This window comes from Antechinus flavipes, chromosome 4 (assembly GCF_016432865.1).
Source record: "Antechinus flavipes isolate AdamAnt ecotype Samford, QLD, Australia chromosome 4, AdamAnt_v2, whole genome shotgun sequence".
Lineage (NCBI taxonomy): Eukaryota > Metazoa > Chordata > Mammalia > Dasyuromorphia > Dasyuridae > Antechinus > Antechinus flavipes.
The window spans coordinates 207,001,219-207,016,557 of record NC_067401.1 but is presented as its reverse complement, the minus strand read 5'-3'; the positions used below and the strand labels follow the sequence as shown (position 1 = coordinate 207,016,557).

General features: G+C 35.4%; 1 long non-coding RNA gene across 4 annotated transcripts in view; it reads left to right on the top strand.

The window, feature by feature from the left end:
- Positions 1–15,339, top strand: part of LOC127561793 (uncharacterized) — a 61,786-nt gene that overhangs the window by 43,964 nt on the left and 2,483 nt on the right. For 3 of the 4 annotated variants that reach the window (XR_007953536.1, XR_007953534.1, XR_007953535.1), the window contains one exon: positions 12,903–12,969. This is a non-coding gene — a long non-coding RNA (uncharacterized LOC127561793). Of the gene's footprint in view, positions 1–4,571; positions 4,632–12,902; positions 12,970–15,339 lie in introns of all 4 variants that reach the window. The other variant, XR_007953533.1, reaches the window with a different exon arrangement.

The window sequence follows — 15,339 nt, the reverse complement described above, 5'->3', positions numbered from 1 at the left end:
CATACAACTAGAAAGTATCTTGGGCAACATTGGAACTCAGGTCTTCTGATTCCTAGCCCAGCATTCTACCTACTTTAGTCATAGTCCCTCTCAGCTGTGCATTCTCTGATACTCTTGCTACCCAGCTCCCATTAATAGGTCATGATCTCTGACTGTTTTATTTTTTATTATTTTTAAAAATAACTTTTTATTGATAGAACCTATGCCAGGGTAATTTTTTACAGCATTATCCCTTGCATTCACTTCTGTTCCGATTTTTCCCCTCCCTCCCTCCACCCCCTCCTCCAGATGGCAAGCAGTCCTTTACACGTTGAATAGGTTACAGTATATCCTGGATACAATATATGTGTGCAGAACCGAACAGTTTTCTTGTTGCACAGGGAGAATTGAATTCAGAAGGTATAAATAACCCGGGAAGAAAAACAAAAATGCAAGCAGTTTATATTCATCTCCCAGTATTCTTTCTTTGGGTGTAGCTGCTTTTGTCCATCTTTGATCAATTGAAACTGAATTAGCTCTCTTTATCGAAGAGATCCACTTCCATCAGAATATATCCTCAAACAGTATCATAATGATCTCCTGGTTCTGCTCATTTCACTTAGCATCAATTCATGTAAGTCTCGCCACTCCTCTCTGTATTCATCCTGCTGGTCATTTCTTACAGTATTCCATAACATTCATATACCACAATTTACTCAACCATTCTCCAATTGATGGGCATCCATTCATTTTCCAGCTTCTAGCCACTACAAATAGGACTGCCACAAACATTTTGGCACATACAGGTCCCTTTCCCTTCTTTAGTATCTCTTTGGGGGATAAGCCCAGTAGAAACACTGCTGGATCAAAGGGTATGCACAGTTTGATAACTTTTTGACCATAGTTCCAAATTGCTCTCCAGAATGGCTGGATGCGTTCACAATTCCACCAACAATGTATCAGTGTCCCTGTTTTCCCACATCCCCTCCAACATTCCACATTATCTTTCCCTGTCACTCTAGCCAATCTGACAGGTGTGGAGTGGTATTCAGAGTTGTCTTAATTTGCATTTCTCTGATTAATAATGATTTGGAGCATATTTTCATATGTCTATAAATAGTTTCAATTTCTTCATCTGAGAATTGTCTGACTGTTTTAGTGAGAATAGATTGCACTGATTTATGCTCACTCTCTAATCCCATTTTCCGTTTATAGCAAATGATTGGGAAAATAAAACCTGTCATCAAACAAGATTTTTTTTCCCAGTGAAAAGCTAAATGACAGAAACAGAAGCTGGGATGGTGATTTCTTTAGCACTTTCCTTGGAATATCTCTTTCCCTTAATGCATTCATTGGGAATCATAGGCCACAGAAGTGTAAACCTCAGTTCTTCCTCTCTGGCCTTTTTCCTCTTCTGGATTCCTACAGGTAATTTTAACTTTTAACTGAGACTAGTTGAGGAATTGAGGTCCTGAGGCACTATGGCATTTTCTTTGTCAAAAATTAAGAGCTGGAAGTAATCTAAAGGATCATTCGATCCAACAACATCTCATTCAACAATCATCTCATAGATGAGCAAATTAAGATTTAGTGGCTTGTCCAAGGTTCTAAGACTCTGGGGCAGGATTTGAACCCTGGTTTTGAATATAGTTAGGAAGAACTGAATTGAAATTCTGCTTCTAACACTTATGAACTGTGTGACTATTTTCAAGTTATTTTCAACACACTTTGCAAACATTACTCATTAGATCCATACAACAATCCTATGAAGGAGATACTAGAGGGTCGTTTATAGGGGTCCAGTAAAATAATGTCTATTGTTATCATACAGGCTATCTTGGAGCTCAGATCACCGAATATTCCTTTCTCAGCAAATTTCCCAGGTTGTTTCATTGCCCTCTTGGAATGGAATATTGTTGAAACTCCTGGGGTGGGATAATCCCAAAGAATAGTTTATCCGAGATTGTTTCACTTTTTGCATGAAGCTTTTTCTGATACCCACAAGAGCTAGTACCTTCCTCCCCAAGGTTACCTGGTATCTGTTTTGTGGTTACCCATGAATCCCTCCTTTGTACAACCTGTTAGGGAGTTCAATACAGATTTACAATTAAGTTTATCAAATTGATCTCAAGTTCCTTTTTAAGCTTTCCTCTCTTATGTGGTCCACACCTTTATAACAAACACTTGCAACGGAAATCAGCTTATCTTCACCTAGACACAAAGCACTTTATAAAAGTGCAGACAGCAAAGAAAGAGGTTTAAATAGAATAGGAAACTCTAGAGGATAGCAATGCCAGTTAGCCAAACAGCAATAAAGCAAAGGAGAGAGAGTGGAGAGGGGCCAACTTCACCATGTCCTACAGAGTGGCAAACTTGTCCATTCAGAAAATAGATAATTCTTTTCAGGTAAATCACTCTTTAAGAAGGTCAGTCAGTCAGACGGGGCTCTGATTGCTCATGAGTATGTTTGACTCTTGGTAGCAGAGCTCTTCCCTTGCAATCTGTTAACCCTCATGATTTTTTTATCCTCTACTCTCCTTTCCTGAAAACAAAAAAATTACTTAACTTTCTATGTTTCTCAAGGTTTCTACCTCCTATGATCCTTCAATCCTTTCTTTAAGTTGGGAATATCTATGCTTCCCATTAACTCTTTTGCCAATAAGAAGCTACATTTATAGGCATCCCAGTTGTCTCCCCTGTTAGAAAGTAAGTTCTTTGAGAACAGAGACTGTTTCAATTTGTCTTTGCATTGTGTTAAGCGAGCACTGTGCCTATCATGGAGAGATCATTAACAAATGATTATTGATAGATTTTTAAAAAATCAATAATATTCTTTTCTTTTCTGTTTTGTTTTTTAGATAGCCTATTGCTGAGACCACCATATCTTTTATTAAGCCTTGAAAAAATCATAGTGAACTGGAAAGTTCCTGTAGGACTGATCATAGCCAGTGTTTCAATTTTCAATTCAGGGAAAAGGGTAAATTCTTTAAACTTAAAGGTTGGTGCACTGGCAAAATTCCAGAATGTTTTATGACAGAGAGTATTTGTTAGTGAATATCAAGAAAAGGAAGCACTGACAACAAAGAAGCCATATGAACTCATAAAGTGTAGGTCATGCTAGATAAACCTTATTTCTTTTTTTGACATGGTCACAAAATTTGTAGATCAATCAAATCAGAAAGATGTCATGGAAATCATATCTTTAGATTGTAATACATCATTTTTTCAAAGACTTGATATTATCTGTATGGTGAGGATGAAGAGATTTGGACTAGAGAATAGTGCATTTGGGGAGATTCTGAATTGATTGAGCAATCAAAACCAAAGATTAGTCAGTGGAGCAAAGGAGAAGGGAACAAGCATTTATTAGGCACCTATTATGTTCAATGTGCTTGACAAATATTATCTTATTTGATCCTTACAACAGTCCTGAGAGGTGGATGCCATGATTGTTTTTGTGGATAGAACCATTTCACTCATGTCTAACTCTTCATGATCTCATTTGTATTTTCTTGGCAAAAATACTGCAATAGTTTGTCATTTCCTTCTTCAGCTCATTTTACAGATGAAGAAATTAGTGCAAATAGGGTTAAATGACTTGCTCAGAGTCATACAGCTACTAAGTGTCTAAGGCCAGATATGAACTTGGGAAGCTGAGTCTTGCTGACTTCAGTTCAGACATTCTATGTACTATACCAACTAACTGCCTATGCTATAATTATCCTCATTTTATAATGTACACAACCAAATCTTAGTCATTGGATTAATGTTAAATTTTTTGTGGGGGGGGGGAAGAAAGGGGAAAAGAAAAAGCATTTATTAAACATATTATGTGTTAGGTGCTATGCAACGTGTCTTATAAATATTGTCTCATTTGATCTTCACAACAATCCTAGGAAGTAGATGCTATGTATGATTATACCATTTTACAGATGAGAAAACTGAAGCAAATTAAGCAACTTACTCAGGATCATACAGCTAGTGTCTGAGATAAGATTCAATCTCAGTTCTTCCTGATTCTAGGACCTTCAATTTCTTTTTCTTGCTGCCTAACTAGGAAGAAGGTTTCTAGTAGATTGTTCCAAAGATCTGTCCCTAGCCCTATGCTTGCTGTTCAGGGTTTTCATCAATGGCGTCAGTGAAGGAAAAAAATACACCCTTATCACATTTATAGATTTACAAAGTTTATCAGTGTAACAAACACAGTGAATGGTAGAATCAGGAATCCCCAAAGATTTTGATTAGTTAGATTGATGTGCACAATCTAGGGACAAATCTAAGTGATTTCACAAGGGAACTTCCCAGTAAGGGAACTACTTCTACTAATGCATTTGGCATCTTCTCTTAAAGAGCTACCCAGGGTACTAAGAGGTAAAGAGATCTGCCTAGAATCAAACAGCTGCTGTGTTGAGCAACAGGACCTGAACCCAAATCTCCCTGGCTTCGAAGCTGACTCTCTCTTCAATGAAATACAAACCAAATTGACTTCACTTGAGTGGACTTTCAGTTGTTCCCAGATCTTTAATCTCTATAAGAATCCAATTTTCTTTCTGACATAAGAAGCTTGATGTTTTTTCCTTTTCCTTTTTTAGTTGCTTTTGCATTGGGGAAGACTGTTTTGAGCACCAAGTTGGACTCTTTATGAGTATTAGGTAAACAGCAATCTCTGATAAGATTTCTAAAGTTTTTGTTGTTGAATGTGAATAACTTGGCTTTGGGAGGTGGTCAGGATTTCTACCTAAATTTAGGGACATTATAAGCTCTGTGCTGCATGATTTTTTTAGAAAACCAAATTTAATATGATTAATGTAATAGATTAATGTAATATTAACCATGTATTATGTAATATTAATCATGTATGATGATTAATATGTAATATGATTAATATGAATAATGTGATGTTCTACACTTGGGTTTTAAAAAATTATTTGCTGTTGTAGAGATGGAAGTAGAGGATGGGAGAGTCATAGCTAGACTACATAGTTCATGTAATTCATGTGAAAAAGTTCTGGATGTGAGTCAACAGTATGACAAGAACATTTTTTAAAAATCAGAGAGGACCTTAAGCAGAAATTATAATAGAGTCATTACATCCAGAACACAGGATCTGAGAGCCCTAGAATTAATTGATCAGATCACATCTGGAATGTTCTGTCCAGTTCTAGAGATCACATTTTAGGAAGAATATTGACAAACTGGAAAGTGTCCAGGACTGGGTGACTGAAATGGTGAGGGGTCCATAAACCATGCCATATAAAAATGGACTGAAGGAACTGGAGATATTTAATCCAGAGAAAAAGTATTTGTGTGTATGTGGTGGGGAGGGAAGGGTTGGGGAAAAAAAGGGTGGGGTGCAGGGGTGAGAGAAGCAGATGATATCTTCATGAGGAAGAGGAGTCAGACTAGTTTTTCTTATCTCTAGGGGGGCAGAGCTAAGAACAATGGATAGACAAATTTTGAATGAATGAGTGATAAAGCATTTATTAAGTGCCTACTATATGCAAAGTACTACACTAAGTGCTGAGGATGCAAATAGAAAGTTTCTGCTTTCAAAAAACTCACATTCTAATTAGGGAGGCTGTTGATAAAATCACAGCACTATTTGATAGTGTCAAGGACTTTGCTGATGAGTTCTGAAAAAATGAAATAATGACAAGAAAATAGGAATGAAAAGATATGGTCATGTCAGATGCCAAACTATATTTTAAAGTAGTAATCATCAACATTATTTGGTTCTGGTTAAAATTACTTTATTCATTGTTTGATAAATAACATAAACTTTTACTACGTACAATGTTCTCTTGATTCTGCTCATTTCACTTTGCATCAGTTCATATAAATCTTTTCAGGTGTTTCTGAGATCAACCTGCTTGTCATTTCTTCTAACATAATAGTATTCCAGGTAAAATCATATACAATTTGTTCAGCCATTCCCTAATTGATGGACATTCCCCTCAATTTCCAATTCTTTGCCATCATCAACAGAGTTGCTATAAATATTTTTGTACTTATAAGGTTTTTTTTTTCTTTTTTTGAAAATTCATTTTGAAGTACTGATCTACTAATAGTATTGCTTAGTTGAAAGGTAAGCATGATTTTATTGCCCTTTGAGCTTAATTCCAAATTTCTCTGAAGGGTTGTTGGATTGGTATACCACTTTGCCAATAGTGCATTTGTGTCTCAGTTTCTACTCTAACATTTATCATTTCCTTTTCTGTCACATTATTCAATTTGATAGATATGGAGTAAAGATACTTAAAAAAAAGAAAGGATAAGTTGATTGAGAGTAGGGATCATCCTTTATGTTTTTGGTATCCCCAGCATTTTGCACAGTGATCAACACATCTTAGGTATTAAGTGATTTTTGACTATTGACTGGATGATTTTTAAAACTTAAAAACTTTTGCATAAAGAAAATTAGAATAAAAGGAGAATTTTAATTGGGGAGAGTATTTTCATTAATTCTCTCTGATAAAAGACATTCCCAAGACGGAGAGGAAATAAGCTCAAATATGTAAGGCTAAAAGCCATGTTCCAAAATATAAGTAGTGAAAGGATATGAATAAATGCTTCTCAAAAGTGCAAATCATCAACAATCACATGAAAGATTGCTCCAAATCACTAATACAAATTGTTTTCATTTTCATTTTGAGATTTTACTTCATACCCATAAAAAATAGCCAAGATGACAAAAGACAAAAATAGTACAGAATGGGTTTTGGAAAATCAGGCAAACTAATATTTAACCATTCTGGGAAACAATTTTGAATCACATGATAAATTACTAAATTGTTTATGCCCTTTGACCCAGAGATCTCAATGATGGGTATAGATTCTTAAAGTGATCAAAACCAGAAAGATCTCATAGATATTAAAATATTTATAGCAGCATCTTTACTTAGTAATAGCAACAAATCAAATAAAATAGGCCCTGACTGAAAGTCTAAACAAACTGTGGTATATGAACATAATGAAATATTGTTGTACAATTAGGAAAGGCTATAAGGGTATGAGGGCAACATGAGCAAATTGATGCGTATGAAAAAGTAGAACTAGGAGAACAATATATATAATTATTACAATAATGCAAACAAAAAGAAGATTAAAATGAAATTTAAAAATGAACAATTTTAATCACCAATCTTGTTTCTGGAGAAGAGATAAGGAAGCACTTCCTTCCTTGGAAAGATGGGGAAATATTGGTCTAGAATATCACATAACCAGTTAGATATAGTCATTATGCTAGCTATTTTTTAAACTGTTTTTCTTTGTTTCAAAGGTGGGATTTTTATGATGTTAGTGGGATAGAATGGGAGGGGGTATATATAGAAATGATTAAAATGTAAAAACAAAAGACACTTTAAAAAACAAACCCATAATCAGATCTGTAGCATAATGAAGTATCAGAGTAGTATTTTTGTAAAGAATGAGAGACCTTGGTCATGGCAAGCACTGAGCAACATCACACAAAAGTGAAATAGACTTTATCTTAATAGATAGGAAATGACTGGATGCTGACAAGACAGGCATTTCACAATCTATGTATAGTCAGATTAGCCACTGCTTGTAATAAAGGTCAAAATCATTATAAATTAGAAGAAAGGAGAAAGATAAGAAGAAGATATTGTGTACAATTATACCAGCTCCAAACCAGCCTGTTTAAACAACCCAATCTCTGTCACCATTTCTTAGGACAATTGAACCAATACAAAATAGTCACCAAGGGCAAGGAGGTTAAAAAAAAAAGCACCCAGAATTCACCTCAGCCAGCAAACACTGGATCTCCTTGTCAAACAGAGAGACAAGGCAGCCAAGGGCAACACTGGCTTAGAGAATAAGCTAATTTTCAAAACATACTTGGAAAGATGATGGAAGATTATGAAAAGTATTGCTTCATAAAGTGACGAAAAACAGTGGAGGGTAAAACAAGCTTACCAAAAGCTCAGTATAAGCCAGATCATCCCATATCAACCAGATCACCCCAAGAACACTGTAAAACTGGTAGGAGGTCAACAAAGAGAAACAAAATAGAATATATCTGCCACCATTTCTATGGTGATCTATTTGTAAGAGTAATTGCCATTGGAATCTATCACCTCAGTAACAACCTACAATCCTAGTGGAGAGGGCATTTCAATATTCCTAGCATCTTTATAGTTCTATATAGCTTCATTTGTTCTTTTTTTTTCTGAAATGCTTAGTTCCTAAGAGATGAGAACTCAGCTTGGATGACCTGATATGACCCAAGACTCAAGGAGTTCTAAAAGGAAAAAGGAAAGACAGATATGGAGATAATAGGATGAAGGAACTAGCATGGTCACATCAAAGTCTCAGGACTGGTAGGTAGTATCCTCTAATGCAGAAGCAGCTGGGTGAGTGATAGGTCTCAATCTATTTGATAGAGCAGTCAGAGCTACCCTCATACAGGGAACTAGTGTGCATAATAATGGAGAAGCACAGTACCCAGCCCAGTGCTTACCTACTCTTGGAGAGATTGATGATTCCCTGAACAATTGCCATTCCCTAGCAAATGCCACAAATTAATTGCTGTAAATGAAAGAATAAATGGATGAATGAATAAAAGAAGGTTCTCCTTCACACCGACTTCTTATGATATGTAATTGGCCCAGGAAGTAAAGAAAAATTGGACACACAAATTTCTATCCTGAAAAGTTGGGAAACCATGAAATGCCTTCTATGAGACATGGATGTTGGCTTATTGCTTGCACAATCCCTTTATTTGATCATGTATTTACTAATTACCCACTTGAGCCTTGAATTTTGAATAATATGTAAATCTAAGAACAAATGGGAAATTTTCTCATGAGATGAGGTTCTCCAATGTGAGAAGAACCTGGAATTAACAGCATCTTCATCCCCAAATGTATTCTTGTATCTATTAGGACATAACAGGGAAAGGAGCACTTGCTACATGAGGAAGTGGAAGTGGTATTTAAGATGAAGTTTGGAAAAAAGAGTTTGATCTCACTAAACACATACAGATAAAATCTCTGCTGTAGGAGGCAAGATATAAAATAATAGTTAATAATAGCAAACATTCTAATAGTTAATAATAGGTAGCAGTTTAAGATTTGCAAACTTATATAAACACATGTATATAATCTCATTTAATAAACTACATGCAAATATTCATTTTAAGATTATACATATATATGTATGAAACCTCATTCAAGAAAAGTCATACAAGTTTCAGTTTTCAAGCTATCATCAAGAGGGGAAAATGATACAAGCATGAAAAGGATCGTGAAATTATAAGACCTTACTAGTGACGGATCCATATGCTTGCCTAAAATGTCTATATGGAACCTATCCAGAATGCTAAGGGTTTTCTTTTTCATCTTTTTTTTGTGGATACTTCAAAGCTTGAGCCATCCATCTATTATCTCTTGATCATCTTATATGACTAGTTCAACTAATTTTCTGGTCATTGGGTCCTTGAAAATATCTTCTATTTGACTCTGCTCATCATCCCATTAACTTTTCAAAACAAAATATACCATGTATGTTGTCCCCATAGTCTCCTTGAGATCAAGGACTGTCTTTGTTTTTGTAGTTATCACATGATAAAAAAATAAACTTGTTTTCATTCATTCATTCATTCATTCATTCATCCTTTTATGCTACTTCTGGTAGACACGTTGCTGCTGGCAACATTCTGTGGCTTATTTGTACCTACTACATGTCTTTCCATGGCCCTTTGTGTTGCCCACAATTTTGATTCTTCTTAGAGCATAGTGTTCACATAATACAAAAGAAAATAAAACAAGATAGACTTGTCATCATCTTGTCAATTTCACCTTGTCCATAGATTTTTAATCATTTCTCTATTCACACAATCACCACCATTGTCCATGGTCTTTTTACCTCTCTTCTGGATTATTGCTATTTTCATCACAACAAAGGAGACCCTGATACACTTAATAAACTTAATTATTTACTTTCGTTTCATGATCTGGGAAATATACATTTTAAAATCCATTTATCTTTTTCTTTTCCTGGGTATTTTGATTGCTTTTGAGTGACTGTTGATCTTGCTGAGGAGGCCTCATAAAGTCCTGAGGATCACTGTAACCAAGAAGGTATCATTCCCAAACAGGAGATTTGGAGAAATCTCATCATCTTCAGAAAACTGCTCTTCCACTTAAATTCTGTTTAACCCATCCTTCAGATCAGCAATTTCTCCTTTGATAAACATGGAACTTCCTTTTGTATGCCTCTTTTGATATTGAAAATTGGAAGATTGTGGAACAAAAGTGTCTCTGTCATTGCTTCTATCAAAAGAATCTCTTTTGATCTTTAAGAGGACAGGAGATACTTTGTTAGAGGAATGTCTTAAGGCTGTATTTTCTATTATTGAATCAAATACTTCTCCCCCATCAACAAACAATAAATACAAGTAAAATTGTATATCCTTTTCTTCTTTCCATCAACTATATGACTATAAAAATGCTAGATGCATTAGGGAAAATTTGCTGTGAATGCCTTTTCTTGTCCCTCCTCATGTTTTCTTCGAGGATACCCAGGCAGTCACTGATGTCCTCTCAGTTTTTGAGATGAGATATAATATTTGATCTTAATTATTCTTTGGAATCTTTCCTCTTTTTGAGATATATTGAAAAATTAGTTCTTGAGTATCTTTCAAATTGTGTTAGCTCTAGCAAAGATTTATTCTATGTATTTTTGGTCTGATCTAGCAGCTTTTCTCTACCATATTTTCTTAACCACTTTTTTTCCACTTCCTTATAAGGCATAATAGTCACAAATATTAAAATCAAAGTGTGATGGATGGTTCCATATTGGTCACAAATATTAAAATCAAAATGATTTAATTACATCAATGAAGAAAACAGATTGCTAAAGAAACACTTACAGATTTGTTCCACTTAATATCTTTTCATTGTCCCTCTTGTGTTCATTTCCAAGTGTTATTGGGCTAATCTGGCCTAATTGGTTTAGTTGATTCTTACATCAAGCTATCTTCAGAACCATATTTTTTTTTTGCTGTTTTTAACTATTTTGTGAGGCAAACTAATTTAAAAAACCTTTCATCTTCCTCTTTTGCAATGTTTTTCAAATGAGCTAATATTCTAAAATAGTATCATCCCTGGCTCTCCCATTTCTAATCATTCCAGCATATAATATAGTGCTGGCCCACAGTAGTCATTTAATAGATGCTTTATCTGTCTCTCTCTGCCAGTCCAAGAGTTGAAATTATTGTTTACTAGGCATTTTCTCGGTTCTTTGGCCTCCTTATTATGGGGAATGTTTTCTAATCTGTTTACTATCTTTAAGAAATAGTTATAATCTGAGTCAATGTTTTTACTTTTGTCTATTTCCCATAATTTTTTCCTGAGTTGATAACTTTTTAAAGTTGGGTTGGATTAGAAGGAAAAATTTTGTATGAAAGGATACAGAGCAAATAAAGCAGAAAATTAAGAGAACAAAGTAGATAATAACTGCAGTAATATAAATGAAAAGAACATTAAAAGATAATCAGATTACAGTTAATAGAATGCTCAATGTTGGATCCAGAGGATTATAGACTACGAGATGAAAGAAATGGTGGAGATCATAATGCACAATCATTCTATATTATAGATAAGGAAACAGGACCAGTGTTGTTCTTACTTTCCTGAAGTTGCACAGGTAGTAACTCAAAGAGCTAAGATTTAAATTTCCTTGGATTCTAAAGCTCATTTTTTCCCCATTATACCATGGTATCCCCCTTGATGAAATAGACTTTTGTCCTCTGGTAGTAATTCAAAGAGCTAAGATTTAAACACACATCCTCTAATACCAAAGTCAGTGTTTCTCTTCCAATTGTAATATGGTATCTTCTTGATGAAGCATATTTCCTTGCTCTTAGCAGAACGGAAGTGAATTATTGGTGCCATACTGTCAGACATGGTTGCTGTGTTAATTAGTTTTGTTTGACCAATTTTCTTTGTTAGAGAGGATGGCTATTAGGAAGTGACTATGGAATAAAAAACCCAAAAGCATCAATCAAATATTTGAAAAATAGGTTGGGTTGGAGCTGAAGCAATTGCACAAGTACAGTCAGGTTGTGGTTAGTTTGAACAATGAATCTGATGAAGTAGTCACATGTTTTCAAACTTTCACTCTTTCAAGTTATAATTATATAAAAAATGATAAACAGTCCCAGCCAATGAAATATACAGCATAAATTTGATAAATGCAACCAATTATGGAGGTACAGGGGGAATATCTATATTTATTGAGATCTAGTTGTAAGTTTTATCATCTTTTCTTTGAATCTGGTGGTAAGTTTGACTTTTGCTCCAACTAGTCATAGTTAGCTAGTCATTGTTTGCAAAAGCAGTTGATTTGGGAATGACTCCCCAGTCAGTAACCAGACATTTCCTGTCTGCAAAGACATATTCTCATTTTTAAAAAATGATGTTGTTTGGTGCTTACCATATCGTACACCTATCAACCTTTTTTTAAATTTTGGAAGCAAGTATTCATAGCATACAAACTTAGGGTTTCTGAGTAATCTACAAGTTTTTGGTTTCTTTCATTTCTTAATTTTGAAACATATTTCCTGAAATATCTTTTCCTCCCACATTCCTCTGTGTCCACCTTGGCACAAAAGTAACTAGACATCTGAATCTCTGGAGATAGCTTGGCTTGCTACACGATGAGTTGGATTTGGATTCAAATTTGCCTTGGATGCTTAGCTAGCCTAAGATGCTTATTATCATCCCACCTCCTTGACTTTGGTTTCCGCATTTATAAAACAATTAGCTATATCCATGGTTCTTTTTATCACAGCATGGTTGTGGGGTCTCAAATGAAGTTTGTTGTTATTGTTCAATTATTTCAATTATGTCTATCTCTTTGTTGGCAGAAACACTAGAGTTGTCTGCTATTTTCTTTTTCAGCTCATTTTACAATTGAGAAAACTGAGGCCACGCAGATGAAATGACTTGCCCAGTTATCACACAGATGGTAAGTGTCTGAGGGTGTATTTGAACTCAAGAAGATGAGTCTTCCTGATTCTAGGCCTAGCATTCTATCCACTGTGCCATCTAACTACCCCCCAAATGAGATAATGCATGCAAAGTGTTTTATAAACCTCAAAGAATTCTGTAAATGTCAGATATATTTAGGATATATTTGGTTTGGAGGATCCTGTTAAAATCTTTTAGATTTTTCTCTATTTCTTCACCCTCTGCTATGGACACCATTGTATAAACTAGAATTATCTTCATGGTGGTTTTTTTCATTTACACTCATCATGAGTCCTAAAAATGACAAAGATGACCAAGAATCCCATGAAATGATGCTTCTTGTTGACTTTGGGGACATAATCAAGTTAGCTACTTTATTTGACTTTTGTAATCGACTATTTTCTCCTCCCTGTGAATAAATTCCTGTTAACCATAAAGGAAATAGCCTTAGATATGGAGGCAGAGGATCTACATTTAAACCCTGGTTGTGTTATTTATTGGGTTTATGATCTGGCAGGGGGAGGTCTCTAAGTTTTAATTCCTCAGTTGTTAAGGGAAGGAACTGAATAAAATGTTCTCTAAGGTTTCTCACTTCAAACCTGGTCTCAGACACTTACTAGCTATGTGACTCTAGACAAGTCACTTCACTGTATTTGCCTCAGTCTCTTTCTGTAAAATGAGAAGGAAATGGCAAACCCTCTAGTATATCTGCCAAGAAAACCTAGTTGGGTGACATATCTAATCAGATATGCCTTAAAGAACTCTACAACCAAAAAATTCCTTCCAGTTCTAAATCCTGCAATCAAATCCTTCCTATTAGTAGCTAACTTGGTTCCATCAAAGCCTGTATCAGAGTTTGGAGTTCCAGCCTCATGTGGCTGTGGTTTGGCGCATTGGCGGGACCACTGATGAGGATTCAAGTAGAATGCTGAACTTTAGACTCTCCAGTGTGGTTAACTGAATAGAGGTCAGAGTCAGAGATTTAGATAAAAATATTGGAAGTTATTTTGGGAAAAGATAAGGACAGGAATTACAATTGAGGTTTTTTTTAGTATTTTGTTGTTCAATTGTTTAAATTGTATTTGACTCTTTGTAACTCCATTTGGGATTTTGTTGGCAAGGTACTAGAATGATTTGCCATTTCCTTCTCCAGTTCATTTTATGGATGATGAAATTGAGGCAAAGAGGGTAAAGTGACCTGCCCAGAGTCACAAAACTAGTCTGAGGCAGAATTTGAACTCAGATCTTTGTGATTCTTGGTTTGGTGCTCTATTCACTGTACCATGTAGCCATCTTTTTTTTTTTTTTTTTTTTTTAAGAATTCCTCATTCTCTTGAAAGAGGGAACACCCTCTACCACGGCCAGGTTATACCTTCTCTACAACTTAGTCTTTTTTTCTATTAAAGTTTTTCATTTTCAAAACATATGCATGGATAATTTTTCAACATTGACCATTAACATTGACCCTTACAAAATTTTGTGTTCCAAATTTTCCCCTCCTTCCCCCCACCCCGTCTCCTAGATGGCAAGTAATACAAAATATGTACAACTTAAGTCATAAAAAGTTGACACCCTAGACCACTGACATATGAAGTCACTTGCTAAAGGTCCTTTAGCTTGTATGTATCAGGTTGTTCTTATAGCTGTTGTTTGTCCTTCCTTGTCAAAGAGGACCATGACATCAGGGAGGTGATATCCATGACATGCAGGTGAGTTGGATTTAAGTGAGGGAGGCTGTGCAAAGGTCACCTACCTCACTTTCCTCTCCAGAGCCATCTGGGTCCAGTGGCAAGATATAGATCAAGATGACTGAAGATGGTCTTGGATGCAGGGAGACCGCTACCTTTTTAAGCTAAGGTCTTCTACAGGTCTCAGTTTGACTGAGCCCACACTCATTCAATGATTAAGGCTAGGTAGCAATTGAGGCAAAGAATCTCCTCTTTCATCAAGTCCCAAAAAATCTAAATAAATAAATGAATGAATGAATCTGGGAGAGGAGGATTCTCAGGGTTTCTGGTAAAAGCAGAAATGACTGCTATTTACATTCAGTCTGAATCAATCAGGATCCAACCAATGACCAAATGGGGTTTGACCTAAGACCTATTGGTGGCCAATGAGAATCGGACGTAGAATTTGACCTCAGGTCTCCTGAGCTCTAAGGCCAGTATTCTATTTTGTCTCAAAGTATTTCTTATTAGAAGAAGGAACTTTATTAGGAGGCAGTACAATTCATTAGGATGAACATTGGATTTTGAATGAGAAGACCTGCATTCAAATCTCAGCTCTTTTGTTTGCTGTTTATCTGCAAAATAAGATAATTGGATTGATTTGCCATTAAGATTCTTTTCATTTCTAAAACTGTCATCCT